This window comes from Mustela lutreola, chromosome 12, assembly GCF_030435805.1.
Source record: "Mustela lutreola isolate mMusLut2 chromosome 12, mMusLut2.pri, whole genome shotgun sequence".
NCBI classification, from domain to species: Eukaryota; Metazoa; Chordata; class Mammalia; order Carnivora; family Mustelidae; genus Mustela; species Mustela lutreola.
In genome coordinates, this window is record NC_081301.1 from 18,549,702 (window position 1) to 18,565,295 (window position 15,594).

Genomic DNA, 15,594 nt, shown 5'->3' on the forward strand with positions numbered 1-15,594 from the left:
GACCGAACTCCCACTTAGGACAAAAAGAGCTATGAAAGAACTGAAAATAGCTAGTTTTCAGTTACTTGCTGGAGACTTCCAGATGTGAGCAGCAATGGCTGTGTGCAAAGGCACGTTTAAGTTTAGAGTGTGAATATTCTCTCTAAATGTCTCCCTGTGGCCAGCAAGTTGAGGCAGGAAGGACATTATTAATCATTTAAATGAAAGTTGGATTTCTGCCCCAACCTTCTTTCATAGATCCTGACTTCTGGGAATGAGGGGTTGAGGGACATTGTTCATGATTTCTCTCTGGGCAGCAGCAATCCCCTACCCCTCTTATAAGATGGCTGCATCCAGCTTGTCAAGTTCCTATCTTTAGAATGTGTCTGGAGTCTAGCCATTTTTCTCTGTATTTCCAGACCACCCTCACTTCTGACCAGGACGGCTCCATAATCTCCTAGTCTCCAGCATTTCACTCCTGCCCCACCTGCTTCTTTTTGCCACAGAGGGATTGTCTTAAATGTAAATCCAATCAGTCACTCAACTTTCTCCCTTAAAATCCTTTCTAGTTTCAGGGGCTCCCTCAGGATAAAGGCCAAGTCCTGCCAAGGTCAACAGGACTCTGGGGGTCTGGCCCCTTCTGCTCTCAGGGCTCATCTCAGGGTCTTCCCCCTTGTCCTCTGAGGCTTACAATGGCACACTGCCCTGCTTAAGCTTCTGGGATGCCTCCAGCTCTTCTCTGCCTCAGAACCTGCTGTTTCTGCTGAAGAGAATGAAGCCATTCTTCCACAAGCTCTCCATATTGGGAGAACCTAGTCACCCTTCCCTTCTTAGCTAAAACAACACTTAATTAAAAGACCCACCAGAACTCTCAAAATAAACCAAATGACCCCATACTGTCTCCCATCACCTTATCTTGTTTTGTTACTGCCCTTATCATGATCTATAAAGAATATGGTTTTGAGTATCTCTCCCCACTGGTCTCAGCTTCACAAGGACAAGGACAATTATTTGCCCCCTCACCCATATTTTAGCATGGTACAGGGTAACTGGTAACTATGTATTTGTCAAATAAATGCTAAAACGCCTTGAAAAGACTTCTCTGACATCTAAGTGCTTGCAAATGATTTCTTTGGCTCAGGAACTCTTATCTTCCTAAGAACAAAGAGCTAAACCTGTCTCTCTTTTTCCTTTGGATGCTGGCAAAGTCAGAGCCCCCAGTTTGGCTCAAATATACCCATTCTGTGGATACATGAGGTTTGCATATTTGTATTTTCTCTTCCCTTATTCTTTTAATTACACTTTCACAGGATGGGTTTTTGCCATCTTCTACCACAATGAAGAATACTATATTGTCCTCCTGTGGGATGCCATCACAAACCTTCATGGTACTATTTCAGATAGCAAGACACATTGAATTCTTTGAGGAAAGAAGTGAAGTCATGTATTTTTCCCCTTAGGATCTGAAGACCTTTCAGATTAGAGGCATGAAAAGGGACTAGAGCAGCTGCCATGGGAGTCAGAAGGCTCAGAGCACATGTTGGTGCTGTAGGACTCACCATTTATAAATGAGAGGAACTCTTGTGCTTAATACACAATGCTGTTGAAACACTATATGACAGCACTTTGTAGTCTGAAAAGCAAACACAGGCATGCACGCACACACAAGAATATATGGCTATGATCAAGGGGCAAAACGCTTTGATGAGATCACATTTGATTTCAGGACTGGCTCATGGACAAGTTTTTTAAGTGACTAAAGTTTTCCACTGTTGCATTCCTTCTCTCTAGGCCTCTCCTCCTGGGTCTTATTCATAAAGCTGTTCAGTGCTATTCAGCACAGAGACCCCCCACTGGACACATTTTCCTTCTACTTCCTATTGTTCTCCATCAAGAACTGTCAGTCCTCTGAAAGGTTTCTCTCATGTCTCCGAAGTCCTCTAAGTGATAACCTCATCTGGTAAACTAATTAAAGCTAAAGGTGGCTGACAATGTAGGAAGAAAGATAATTGAACAATTAATCTGTAATACGAGTAGGGCTATCATGTGGGAGGCCCAATAAGGGGACATACAAGGGTACAAAGGCTTCCCAAAGGAAGATTTAATGCTGAGCTCAAAAGGGCAGTTGGAGTTAATCAAAGTGGAGGAGGAAAAGGAGAAAGAGTCTATGAGCTAGAGCAAACAGCATGCTCTGAAAAATGAAGATGGGTGTTAACTTCAGCTTGTATTTCTACCTCCTAGTTCTGAACCACCAGTTCTGAACCACCAATATCTCTGGCGCTATCTCTGACAGCGCCAGAGATATTGCAGGATAACTCAAAGCAGGGACCTTCCTGAGGCAAGAAGCTATCTGGCTACCCAAGGAAACAACATCTAGGAAGAGTGACAAGGTGGGGGCAATGCTCCCAAGACCTGTGGCTGTGGGGTCACTATCCTCAGAGCTGTCGGGAGAGCTCAGGACTTGTCCCATGCCTCTTTCTTCTGAGATCCAGCCCTTGTCATCCCTCTGCCAGAAGGATGACTGGCAAACGTCTTCCTAAAAATCACCAGCCTGGATTCAGGGAATTCATTCAGCAAAGCAGATGTTCATTCCTCCCTGTAGTCTGTGGGAATAAGACTCTATTTAGCATTTGCTCTGTGCCAGGCAGTGTGCTATGGAGAGAATGTAGCAAAGAAGAAACTGCTTCTCCAGCAACTGTTCTCAAGGAGCCCACAGCCTGTGAAGCAACAGTTTAGTAAAGTGCAAGTGGTGAAGCAGTGTGTGTGTAAAAGAGGGATGCAGGAAGCATGGGTCCAGGCATCAGGGAAGACCTTCTGGAGAAGGGGCACCTGAGCTGGTTCCTGGGTTGTTTTTTTGTTTTTGTTTTTTTTAACAGTGGTTCCATATCACCAAGGACTGGGTGACTGGCCTTCCACATACAGCAGCATTCCTGACTCTCCTAGAATCTCCAACAAGCTCCTCAACCAGTCTTGGAAGATGTTTTGATCACATGATCAAGAAATCACAGTCTGTTGTGAACAGAATGTTTATGTCCACTTTTGAAGGATTCATAGGTTGAAATTCTAACCTTCAATGAGATGGTATCTGAAGATAGGGACTTTGAGGGTGATTAGGTCATGAGGGTGGCACTCTCATGAACAGGATTAGTGTCCTTATAAAAGAGACCCCAGAGGGATCTCCTGCCCCTTCCACCATGGGAGGACACAGAAAGAAGCCAGCCATCTGTGAACCAGGAAGTGGGCTCTCACCAGATACAGAATCTACTGGCTCTTCCTCATTGGACTTCCCACGCTCCAGAGCTGCGAGAAATAAAAGTTTACTGTTCAAGCCACCCAGTCTATGGCATTTTTGTCACAGCAGCCTGAGTTAACTAAGACACTATCTATGATCCCAGGAATACCTAGGTTCAGAGCCTTATGCAATACTTACCACTCCCATCAATCTTCCTGTCTTATATCCTCAAATAAATAACAAACTATGGCCAAGGATCAAGCCATCACCTTTTCTTTCTGTAACAATATTGCCTGGAACTAGGTGCTCTCTAAATATTTGTGGATATTAAATTAATTCATTCCATTTAATTAATCATTGCCCTCAGTGTTTGTCAAGGAAAGTAAAGTGTCATCTGGCCAGTATCTTGTAGTAGGAAGACCATTGATAAACTTTGGCATTGAAGAGGCTTCAGTTTAAATTCTAGGTCTGCCACTTACCCCATTGGACTTTTAATGAGTTATTTGATCTCTCTAAGTCTTATTTTTCTCATATTTGACATTGGGATAATATCCCTTTGCAGTGTTCTTATGAGGATTTGAGTGTGATAATGTACTCAGACAATACTGAGCCCAGTAGAATCTCTCTCTCTCTTTTTTTTTAAGATTTTATTTATTTGACATAGAGAGACACAGCAAGAGAGGGAACACAAGCAGGGGAAGTGGAAGAAGGAGAAGAAGACTTCCTGCTGAGCAGGGAGCCCGATGTGGCCTCGATCCCAGGACCCTGGGTACATGACCTGAGCTGAAGGCAGACATTTAACAACTGAGCCACCCAGGCACCCCCAATAAGTATTCCTAATAGTAACTGTAGCAAAAGGGGGTTGATCATTTAGTACGTACCAAGTAGTTGGGCAAAACTTTGTACATACATGATCTCATTTAATTCTCTCATTGACTCTATATGGCTAGACCAATTCTCATGCCCATTTAATAGGAGGGAAAACCAAAACTCAAGTAGGTCAACTTGTGTGCCCAGTGTCACACACTGGTCTGTGTGGCACTGCACTCTAAGCCTGATTCCACGTCAGAGTCTGAGTGCTAATCATGACCTAGAGCTGCCTCACGTATGGTGTCCATCTCTCCCCTCTATGGGGAGCATCAAGATAACGCCAAGTTATATGACTTACTCAAGGTTACACCACGGATCACTGGCCACTGTACAATGTTGAGAAATGCATTCTGGTAAAAGGACCTTCTCACCATGGTTAAGCAACAGGATCCAACACCTCCACTCATCTTTATAACCGGAAATGATGTGTAATTGGAATCCATGGAAAAACTCAACAATGCCCGGCACCACTATTTTTGTTGTCATTGTTGCCAGTGACTTAGTTTTTCCCTTAAGACCCATGAGAGAGGGAGAGCAACAAAACCACAGCACCTAGCACAGAAAGCCCATCCCAGGAAAGTTCAGAAGTGACAGAAAACTCTTCTGGTCCCTGCAGTTGACTTGAGAATAAAATGATGTGTGGTCTGGTTCTTGTCTCACTACATTCTGTCCAAGTACCTAATTTACAGGTCATGTCCATAAGGGTGTCTGGACTCTGTCAATTTCCCTAAGGATCCATGCCAGTGTAGACCAGCTATCTGAGTTAAAGAATCTCAGAATTAAAGTGCAGTTTGGCTGTCCACATTGATGGGATGAAGATGGATAATATAATATCATCATCACTAAAATTTACTGAGGCTTCCATATGTGATAGTGCCTTGGTAAAGGGCTTGGCATTCATTCTTTCAGTTAGTAATCGCAACACTCTCACAGAAGATGAAATATATCAATTTTATATATGAAAAATAAGTCTTAGTAATTTGCCCAACAACTCCAAGGGTAATATGAAACTTTTCTTTGTCAGTGATTCCAACTCTCTACCTTCTCAGCAGGTAATATCCACTTACCGTGATTTACAGTCACCCTCCACGATCTTTATAGTTTTACACTGTTAGGGTAAATGCTGAGTGAAAGACACAGGCAGCCTCATGTTTAAAAAATCCATTCTTTACCATAGACTGTGTCACAGTACTTGCTACATATCTTCCAAATTATTCCTCACAAGACTACATGTTATCATTCTTTTATAGATAAGGACAGTGACGCTCAATGAGAATAAATGATTTGCCCAAAGGACACATCTTTTAAATAGGAGCACGGTAGCCCCTCCAACTCTAGCTCATGCTTTTTCCACTACCCAGGAGAGCAAGCTAACAAGAAGCCAAAAAAAAAAAAAAAAAAAAAAAAAAAAAAAAGCGCCATTTAACAAGCTAGGTGAAGGGCCTGGGTGATTCACCAGTTAGATGATATATCTTAGAAAAATGTGGCAGTTTATTTCCACTAGTAAGTCTCTACATCAGAAAAAGAATAACTGTATGGCACAAAGCAAAGGTTAAAAAGGGTGTAAATATTCCTGATTCCATTCCAAATGATCTTCAATGGGAGGGAGGGCAGAGTCTGCTTGAACTGAACCTTTGATTCATTGGTTGCTTGAGGCCATCATTCATATTTACTGCTTGCTTGCCTAAAGATGTGAAAATCTTTAGAATACCATCTGGCCCAAAGTAGGAAACCATGTACCACCTAAGGAAAGAAAAGAGAGAGAGAAAAACTAAAAAAGTGTGACTCTGTCCTTGTCCTCAAAGTGCCCAAATTTTAGCATCAGTCTATAAAGGAAACAGACAATACATAATAGCAAACACAGTTACTAGAAGCCAGTTGTAATATGGGCTATGAAGGAAGAAGAAAAACACATATGTAACTCAAGGCTCCCCAGCGGTAGTGGTGTGACTTTCAAGCAGAAATCTAGAAGACACATTTGAGTGGAACCTAAGTCAGAAGTTACAGGAACAAAGAAGTTCTACACAGAAGTATGCCAAGTTTCAAGGTTCTGGGACCTCTTTAAGGGCTCGTGCATATCAGAGAGACTATAACAGAGACTGTGGGCTTATGTGTGGGAAGAGACAGCATTGCTGGGGCTGGGAAAGATGTATCAAGCGATGAGTTGGACAGACTGACAGAGGCCAGCCTTTAAAGACCATGGAAGGATGTGAAAATGGGGACTTCTTGGAAAAGCAGAAAGCTATGAAGATTTTCAGCAGAGGTGAAATGCCTTTACACTTGTCTGCTGCACATAGAACAGATTGGAACAGTTGAGACTGGGGTCAGAGACACAAGATAAAAAGCCCCTCCATAATCCAAGGGTTGGCAACCCAAGTTAGGGCAGTTTCAGTTTCAGAAGGTTCATGGTCCAAATTGGACAATTGGAGATGCTTCAGAATATTCTGAAACCCTAACCAGAAGCTCTAATGCCAGAGTTAATGGTGTATTTTCCATAGTCCTATACCTTTGTGGACCAAACTTTAATTTTCCCAAATATAATAACTAAAGCAGCAAAAATTCCCTACACTTGCTTAAATATTATAAATGACAATGTCTTCTCACTTAACTTACACTCAAATAAACCAGTTATTCAGTAGATATTCAATAAATAAAGTCTCTTATTAGATTCCCCAAATGGCTCTTTGAGGCAAGCAGGAGAGCTACGATGAGCATATCCATTTTACAAATGGGAAAACTGAGGCTCAGAGAAGTTAACGAGTACCTGAAGGTTTAAGAAAATTCCAGATGCAAGAACAAAACTAAATTCCATATAGTCTGGCAAAGACCAGACCTACCTACTCCCATGCTAGAGTCCAAGGGCATAATTCTTGGGGCCTATAGACAGGAATCAGAGTTTGTGAGTATCCTAATGACAAGCCTAAAACTTATTTTTCAGATGCAGTTTTAGAGGAGGATATGAATGCAAGGTACATAAATATAGTTGGGAGGCAGGACTGAAAAGCAAGAGAAACACCTAAGGAGGCAAAAAATCGAAGACAGTCTTTCCCCCAAATCTCCAAATACTCAGGTCAAAGTGAGTTTAAACCTGGCTTTTTGTGTGCTAAATCCATATTCCTGCATGTTTATTTCTACCGACATGTCAGGGTCTGGTCATTGTCACTGTCCTAGGACACTTTCCTTGGCTTCTGCAGACACCCATGGACATGTCACAAGAGTCCATCCTCACTACTGGCACCTGCTGACCTAGTACTGGCTGCCAACAATGATTTCTCAGGGGTCTGGGCTGTGAGCTTCAGTGTCCTGGGAGAGCTCCCATCCCAAGAGCATTAGAAAAGATACAGATGATAAAATTCACTTTTCTACATCCCCAAAGCTGCCTCCTGCCAGGATCTTCTGATTCTGGATATAGGCCTCTTCTCCCAGTCTCCCTTTCTGGACCAGGTGGAGATGAAGTCAGCCTCTTGGCTCCTTCAGCTCCTCTCTGGACACTCAGCTCAGACCACAGCTCTCCCACACAAAACGAGATCGATGACTAGCCACGAGGAAGAGAGGTTTGGGGAGGTAGACCCTGAAGGCACAGAGAGCACAGTGAGATACTGCCCCAGCCCCCTGTGGTCCACAGCAGCACTATTCACCACCCTGTGCCTCTTGCATGGAAGACTCTTCACGCTCACCCCGTAAATTTTGGCAGAACATGTGACTTGGTTTTGGCCAAGGAAGCATGAACGGAAGTGACATGTGTCACTTCTAGGAAGAAGCTTGTAAGAGCCCAAGTGTGGTGACTGTGTTCTCTGTTCTCTCTGTTACTGCTCCAGATAGAAACTGCTCACTCGGCTTGGGTCCCAGGCTGAGGCCAAAATAGAGCAGAGCTATAGCTCGGCCAAAGGCCACATGGCATGAGAGAGAAATGAGCTCTGGCTGCACAGTGAGACAGAGGGGTCATTTGTTACCTGAGCGTAATCTGAACTACCCTGGCTTTCTCTGACGCTCTTTTTGCTCTCCTTCTCCAGCCCACTCAAGTGGGCCATGAGCTTCCTGTTCAGGTTTCCTGAAATAATACCCACCCCCATATGTACTATACCCTAACATGTACCACAGCAAACTGGGATATTATATTTTGGGTACCTGTCCACCAGCCCCCAGGTTCTATGTTGCTTGATCTGTACCTACACAGTCCCTAGCATGTGGGCCTCACTTACTAAATGCCTATTGAAATGAACGGAATGTATTTATTCCTGAAATTCCTATTTTATGTTATTCTTTCTTTGGGTCTAACAGTGTACTCTACACTGGTATCAGTGATGACTTATAAAGTTCCCAGGAGAGCAAAGATGATATACAGAACACACTGTGGAATGCCTAAGCTACCACACATTCCTGGTGGCATTCTCCCTCACTCATCTCCTCTATAGAAGCTGAAAAAGCAAATAACAGTGGTCATATAATTTGATTAGACAATAAAACGTAGGTGGAAATGTGTTGGGTATTCTAGGAAACTCTTGCTTTTCTGATAAAAGGATTGAGTGTAGATAATGTCATCCATCTTCTTTCTTATTGACTGGAAGGTGGATGACATGGAACTATGGAAGGTGGTGACTTAGAACTATTACCACCAACCTGAGATTGTTACAATGGAAAATGTGCAGACCCCAGCTCCAGCTCTGACATCATTAGAGTAAGACATCTTGATGGGTAAAAAAAAGTAAACAGAGCTGTTTTTCCCATTGTTAGGTTTTTTGTTTGGTTGTTTGATTGGTTGTTTGTTTTGTTTGATTGTTTGTTTGGGTTTTTTTTGTCACTGTCAACCTACTACATCCTAATTGGTAAAGGAAATAAGTTGTTTATTTTTGAAACATCAACCTTTGCCACTTGCCTTCCTTGTCTAACTCTTACTGACCCTTCAAGACTCAGCTCAGTCACTATGTATCCCTCCTGAAGTCATGTTTGCATATCAGAGCACAAACCCTACATTCATTCTGCCTGTATCTGTGAAACAAGCCCATTTCTAGGTCAATCCTTTTGTCACATGAATTTTCTGTGAAGAGTTATTTGTATTATGCCCACACTTCTTTTTACTGACACATTCTACTCAGATCTTTGATGTCTGCTAGGTGTCCCCAACAAATCCATTCTCTCTGGATTGCACATTATAAGCTTTCCCCCAACAGAACTTGAGTATTTCTTCTATAAACTGCAAGAAGTTTGGCTAAAACCTGAGGCCAACCTGGGACACCAGGCCAGCAGCTAGATCTTCTGTGTCTATCACGCCCTCCAAGTTACTGGTTATATTCAGTCTCCAGAGATGTCTGTGAGGATGGGTCTTAGTTGTTGTACCCTACTGGCAAATTCCTGAATATTTCCCTAAGAATCATCTCTCTTCAGTTCTTCCTCTAAGCATGGGCCTGGCACTAGATGTGCCTTCTTTGTGGCTTCTGCAAAAGCTCTAGATTACACTGCCCTCCACCTCAACAGATCCTCTCCCAGCTGAATCATCCCAGGAAACCAAGACACACCTCATTGTGTAAAATGGTCTTGGAGAAGACCTGGCCTCAAGCTCTACCACAGTAGATATAGAACAAAGAAAGGAGTGGCACATCAAGGAGGGGGTAGGAGTATAAAGACATCTTCCAGATCCTTGTGCACAGAGATGATGGTGTATAACCCAAGGCTAATAGGCAATCCATGGACTCAGATAACCAGGGCTTAAATGTTGACTCCACCACTTAATAGCTATGACCTCGGAGAAGTTAACCTCACTTGGCCTCAGCTGCTTATCCAAAAAGTGGGGATTATAACAGTATCTACCTCATAGGTTATAGTAAGAGGATCAGTTAAGCCAACACTTGCAAAATGTTTTGCACATTGTCTGGTGCATCATAATTGCTCAGTAAATTCTAGCTGGCATTATTAAACTCTAAAGGTAGAGGTATATTGGTTGGTGTCTAGCATCAGAGCTGACAGTTGCTGTGGTCCTTTGGAACATGAAAAATGCATGCAAACAGACAACCAAGGAAAGCAATCAGGGAAGAGGGAAACATAATGTCAATAAAAATTAGATCAGTCAGAAGACAATCCTGAAGGCCAGATTGTTAACTCATAGGAAATGTCTCTGGCAGGGGACCAAGTAACCCAATTTGGAGAAATAATTAGACGGCAGACTGGAAACAAAAATGACTAAAAGGAAAAGGGGGTGAGCTCAGTGTCGTAGTTAAGAGCACTTCCTCATCACACAACGTGCTTTCCCTGGGATGAGCTCAGTTTGGGATTAAGAATTTGGTTCCATCCACAGAGATGCTGAACAGCTGCAATGCATTTTCAATTCCTGTCAAAGCAGTTGGACGCAGGAAACTGGGGCAGAAGTACAAGGATGTGACTCCGATAGAGGTTGTGTTCACCAGGGGGCCAAGAAAATGAGGTAGATACAGAGGCATCCATGTTTTCCAGGAAATCTTCAATGTGGTAAGATGAGTGGCTCCAAATAAGCATTTTCTCTGCTCCAACTTGGAAATGGGTAAGGTGCACCATGGTTGTGTTGGCTAGATTTGTGGGTCTGATCCCACAGCTGGGAGACTTCTACCCCCAGCTAACTTGCTAAGTGACCTTGAGTAAAAGCCTTCCCTTCTCTGGGCTTTCAGTTACCCAACTGTAAAGGGAGGGAGTTGGATCATTCCAAATCTTCTCCCAGCTTTATACGGACATGGTAAGTGACCATATAGAAACCAATAAATAAACCAATAAATAACTGACTCTTGTTGCAGTTTTAAGGAGCCCAATAAACAACACTCCATCCCTCTCTCCAACTCTTATTATAGTCTTTGGCTTAAAACCTAATTGGTCAGCACCCCCTGCATAATTGAAATTAGAGTTATATTTAAATAAGAGAATCCCAATGTCAGCTTTATTAGATAAACGTTTGGTTGGAGAACATGGTGTAGGTATGTGGCATTATTGGCTTCCTAACTCTGCACCTGAAATTAGCACATGGAAACCCTCAGTCATGGGCAACTCTGCTTAATTGCATGTCCTCCCCCAACCCCACTGACAGACTCGCTTTTTTAACCAACTAGTAGAAAGCAGACCAGAATATAGCTCCTCTGCAAGCAGGCAGAACCAAAGAGAGAAAGGAGAAATCAGCTAACCTGAGGTCCTCAAACTTGAGAGGGCATCACAGTCATTCCACGGGCAGGGAGCTGGTTAACTGACAGAGGGATGGGCCCCGCCAGCAGAGTTTCTGGTTCAAGAGTGGTTGTGGGGGTTGGAGCTGAGAATTTGTTTCTAGTATGTTTTCTAATGATATTGATGCCGCTGGTCCTGGGACCATATTGACCAACTCAAAGCTAAGTGTGATCAGCAGCCCTCTTCCAAGATCATCAATATGATCAGCTAGCTTCCCCACTGCACTGGGAGTCAGAGAGGAAGACAGTCCCTAGGAGCTCTAGTAGATATTTCCACATGCAGTGAGGGGCAAGTGCCCCCCAGTACTAACTCCTGAGTTTTTAATGAGAACTGTTCAAGTAGTACTTACTGATTTACTGACAAAAATAAAGAAAAAACAATGCTATTATAATTGTGCTTTATTATATTAACTATAGGAATTGACAATTCATTAGAAGACTGGTATACTTCCTAAGAATAATTATATTGCTCTTCCAATTAAAATTAAAGTTAAATAATTTTCAATGTGTTAGCCTACAATGGAACAGCATAATAAACAGACAGACCAGGAGGAAAATTCATATAATTCTTGTCTTTGAAATTACTGCAGTGTTGAATTAGATATTGCCCTAGACCTTACACTTGTGTTATTGATTCAAAAGATTGCAATCTTTGGGGCACCTGGGTGGCTCAGTCGGTTAAGTGTCTGCCTTTGGCTCAGGTCATGATCCCAGAGTCCTGAGATTGAGCCCCCCATCAGGTTTCCCCCTTGTCAGGGAGTCTGCTTCTTCCTATGCCCCTCCCCTTGCTTGTGCTCACTCTCTGTGTCTCTCTTTCAAGTAAATAAATAGTAAAAAAATAATAATAATAGAAAAAACACAAAAGGCTGCAATCTTTATTAAAGAAACATTAAAGTCTTATTATAATCTGGTATGCTGTGTGCAGGCAAAAATCATTGTACCAAAAATTACAAGATCAGGATTTACAGTACCACCTTGGTTAACTTTCTTAGTTGGGTGACCTTGGGCGTGTCACGTCTGCCTTCTGACTCTCTTCTTCATCTGTAAAAATCACAGATAATATCGGTAGACAACTGAAAGATATGCATACTGTTAACTTTGTTCAGCCTTGAGTGTTTTCTATTTTTGTATGACTTCAAATATGTAACTTCATTTGGTGATTGTTGATTGAGAGCCCTTAAAATCAAGCAACTCATCTCACTCAGTAAAGCAGGAAAAATTATAGCTGCTTAGAGAGTTAGCATGCTAGCAAAATGCAAGCTGTCAAGTTGGCCTTCTTTTCAGCCTAAATTGATTTGATTAAAGGAGAAGATAAGAGTTCTGTCACCCCCAGGTCTAGAGAAGAGCTCTTGATGCTGAAGAGGCAGCTGGAAGGAGTTTAAACATTCCCCCAGCTTTGGAATTTCTCTCAAGGTTGAAAATGTTAAATTAAATCAAAATGTGTCATCATCAAACATTCAAGAGGAATAATTTCCATCATGCAATTACTAGGAGAGCATGGTTTCTCTGCCTTCTTAAGGAAATATCTACAAGAGGATTTGGAAACAGGTAAAGAAGAACCAGTAGATGAATATTCTTACATCTAATGAGGCTGACATTGAGTTTCTCTTGCTTAAATATGACTCTAATTTCAATTATGCACTTGGTTCTGAATTTGGGGAGAGGGATAGGGTGTTGTTTATTGGGCCTTTTAAAACCACGAGAGTCAGTTAGGTTTTTTGTTTCATCTCCATCTAAAGCTGGAAGGATATTTGGAGTGGTTTAATTCACTCACTCTACACTTGGGAGTATCTGAAGCCCAGGGAGGGGAGGGCATTTACTCAAGGTCACTTACCAAGTTAGCTGGAGGGAGAAAGCTCCAGTCCTGGAATAAAAATAAAGAGGTACATCAGGGTCACTTTGAAATCTCTTAATCAGATGAGAGTGTGATTTGGCTACAGCTTAGGATTCTAGGCCCACAGAGAGGAGCTGACAATTAAGTCTCGGCAAAGCATAGAGGTGTGGAAATTTTTAGAACCAAAGCCCAGGCATGGATGACAAGCATGGTGGCAAACGAGGGTGGAGCTAGGGAGAGAAGAGTGCCAAAGACACACTCCATGGAAAACCAAAAATTTGAGAGAGAGAGAAGAAATGGTTAGCATTGTTTAAGCAGAAGAGCGGAGCAAGCCGATGCCAAAAGGAGATGTATGTTTCGGAAAGAACCAATTAGCATGATCCATTCAATGAAAAGTTCTAGTAAAATAAGAACCAGAAAGATGGACACTGGGCTTAGTAATACGAAGACTGGGTTGACCTCAGTGGGAGCTGACTCAGAGAAGGAGGGTGGGGGAGGAGGCTGATTAAAATGAATTAACAGGTGACTATGGGATGAGAAGAGGTAGTGGGTATAGACTCCACAGGGATAAGTTTAACAGAGCCTGATGCACAGTATGTGATCAGAAACAGGAGAAGAGAGAAGAAAGAGAAGGATACAAAAAAAAAAAGAAAGAAAGAAGAATGTCTACCCCAGGATGAGAAGAAAATGCCATGCCCAGCACAGCAGAGGGACAAAGGCTAAGGTTTCTATGTAACACTTTTAGGTTAATTGATAGTTATGTATTATTCAAAGACATGTATCCATGAGTTAAATTACAAGCCTGAAGAGAACAAAGAGAAGGTCTGTTCTCCCTCTGGACAGATTCTTTGCATCTTTGGCACATTTTCTATTCAGTCTAAATATTTATGGACACAGTTTTAGTTGGAGTTGCACCATCTCCTTTAAGGGATGTTAGCAACACGACCAAGAACCAGAGAGAGAGAGAGACGATCAATGTAGGATGCATGATGGGGGGCTTGGGGTTAGGAATACTGGGGCCAGGAATTGTGAGCTCTACATTTTCCAGAGAGATATTTTGATGGAATCTGACCTATGGTGGGAATATATGAGTCATAATCACAGGATGGGCATCGGAAGAACTCCTTTGCTATTAGCTTTACCTCTCTCTGTATTAATGTCATGGCATTGTCAGTGATGCCTACCAAGAAGGAAAAGATTGGAAAGTCCTTTTCCATTTGACTGCCATCCATTTACCTATGACCTATATAGTCTCTGATCTGGTCCTTGCCTACATCTCTGTCCCCATCTCCTCGGACAGGAACTCTCATCAACTCCACTCTACCCATACTGGCTTTCCCTATTACTCAGATACAGCAAACTCCTCCTGACTCAAGACATCTGTCCTGTTTCTTCCCTCTGCTTGGGAAGCAGTTGTCAAAGGTAACTGAGGTTCTTCTCCATTAGTTCCCTGATCAAAAGACATCTCTTGAAGAGGCCTTCCTTGGCCACTTTTTTTTTTTTAAGATTTTATTTATTTATTTGACAGACAGAAATCACAAGCAGACAGAGAGGCAGATAGAGAGAGAGAGGGGGAAGCAGGCTCTCTACTGAGCAGAGGGCCCGATGCGGGCCTCGATCCCAAGACCCTGAGATCATGACCTGAGCCAAAGGCAGAGGCTTTAAACCACTGAGCCAACCAGGCGCCCCCTGGCCACTCTTTTTTAAAAGATATCCCCCAGCCCTGTATCATTCTCTAGACCTTTGCCTTATTATATTTTCCTCATTACTGCTACTTTGAATATTTCATTTATTTGTATGTCTCATTTCTCCCAGTAGACAGAAAAATATTTTGACTTTCTTAGTGCTGTATCCCCTAATATCTGGATGAAGACCTGACACAGAAGAGGTACCAAAAAATATTTGGTGAATAGGTGAAATCATTAATCAATTTAATTCATTAATCCTCCAAGAAACACCCCGCCCCCCGGTTTCCCCTGAGGGAAAAGTGTCCCTCATCTCTGCTTCTATAACCCCAAGATGATGATATAATGTATTAAAATGAAATCTTCTCATGTCTGGCTCTCCCCCTCGTTAGTAAGTTCTTGAAGCTCACAGCTGATTTTTCTTTGCCTCCCGAGTGTATCCAACAGTGTTGCTGTCCACTGGACTAAAGAGGAAAGATTTTGTACGTTAAGTGCTGATAACCACCCAGAAAAAGAAACATGGGACAGAAGGTGGACTTTGGGGAGTTAGCAAGGACCTGCCTAGGAGAGATTGTGCTGTCATGAATTACACCTTTTAAAAGACATCCAGCAAAATATATTAAGTACCCATTTAGACTGATGTGCCTGATCAGGAGAGAGATTTTGAACTGAGTCAGCCAGCTTCTATTCTGGCCGTGACCTTTATGTGAGGATGAGTAGGGATGATACACTTACCCCTCTGCGCCCATTCCTGTCTCTACTGTGAGAAGCTTAGACCTTGGGATGTCTAAAAGTGCTTCTCGTCTTGACGTTCCA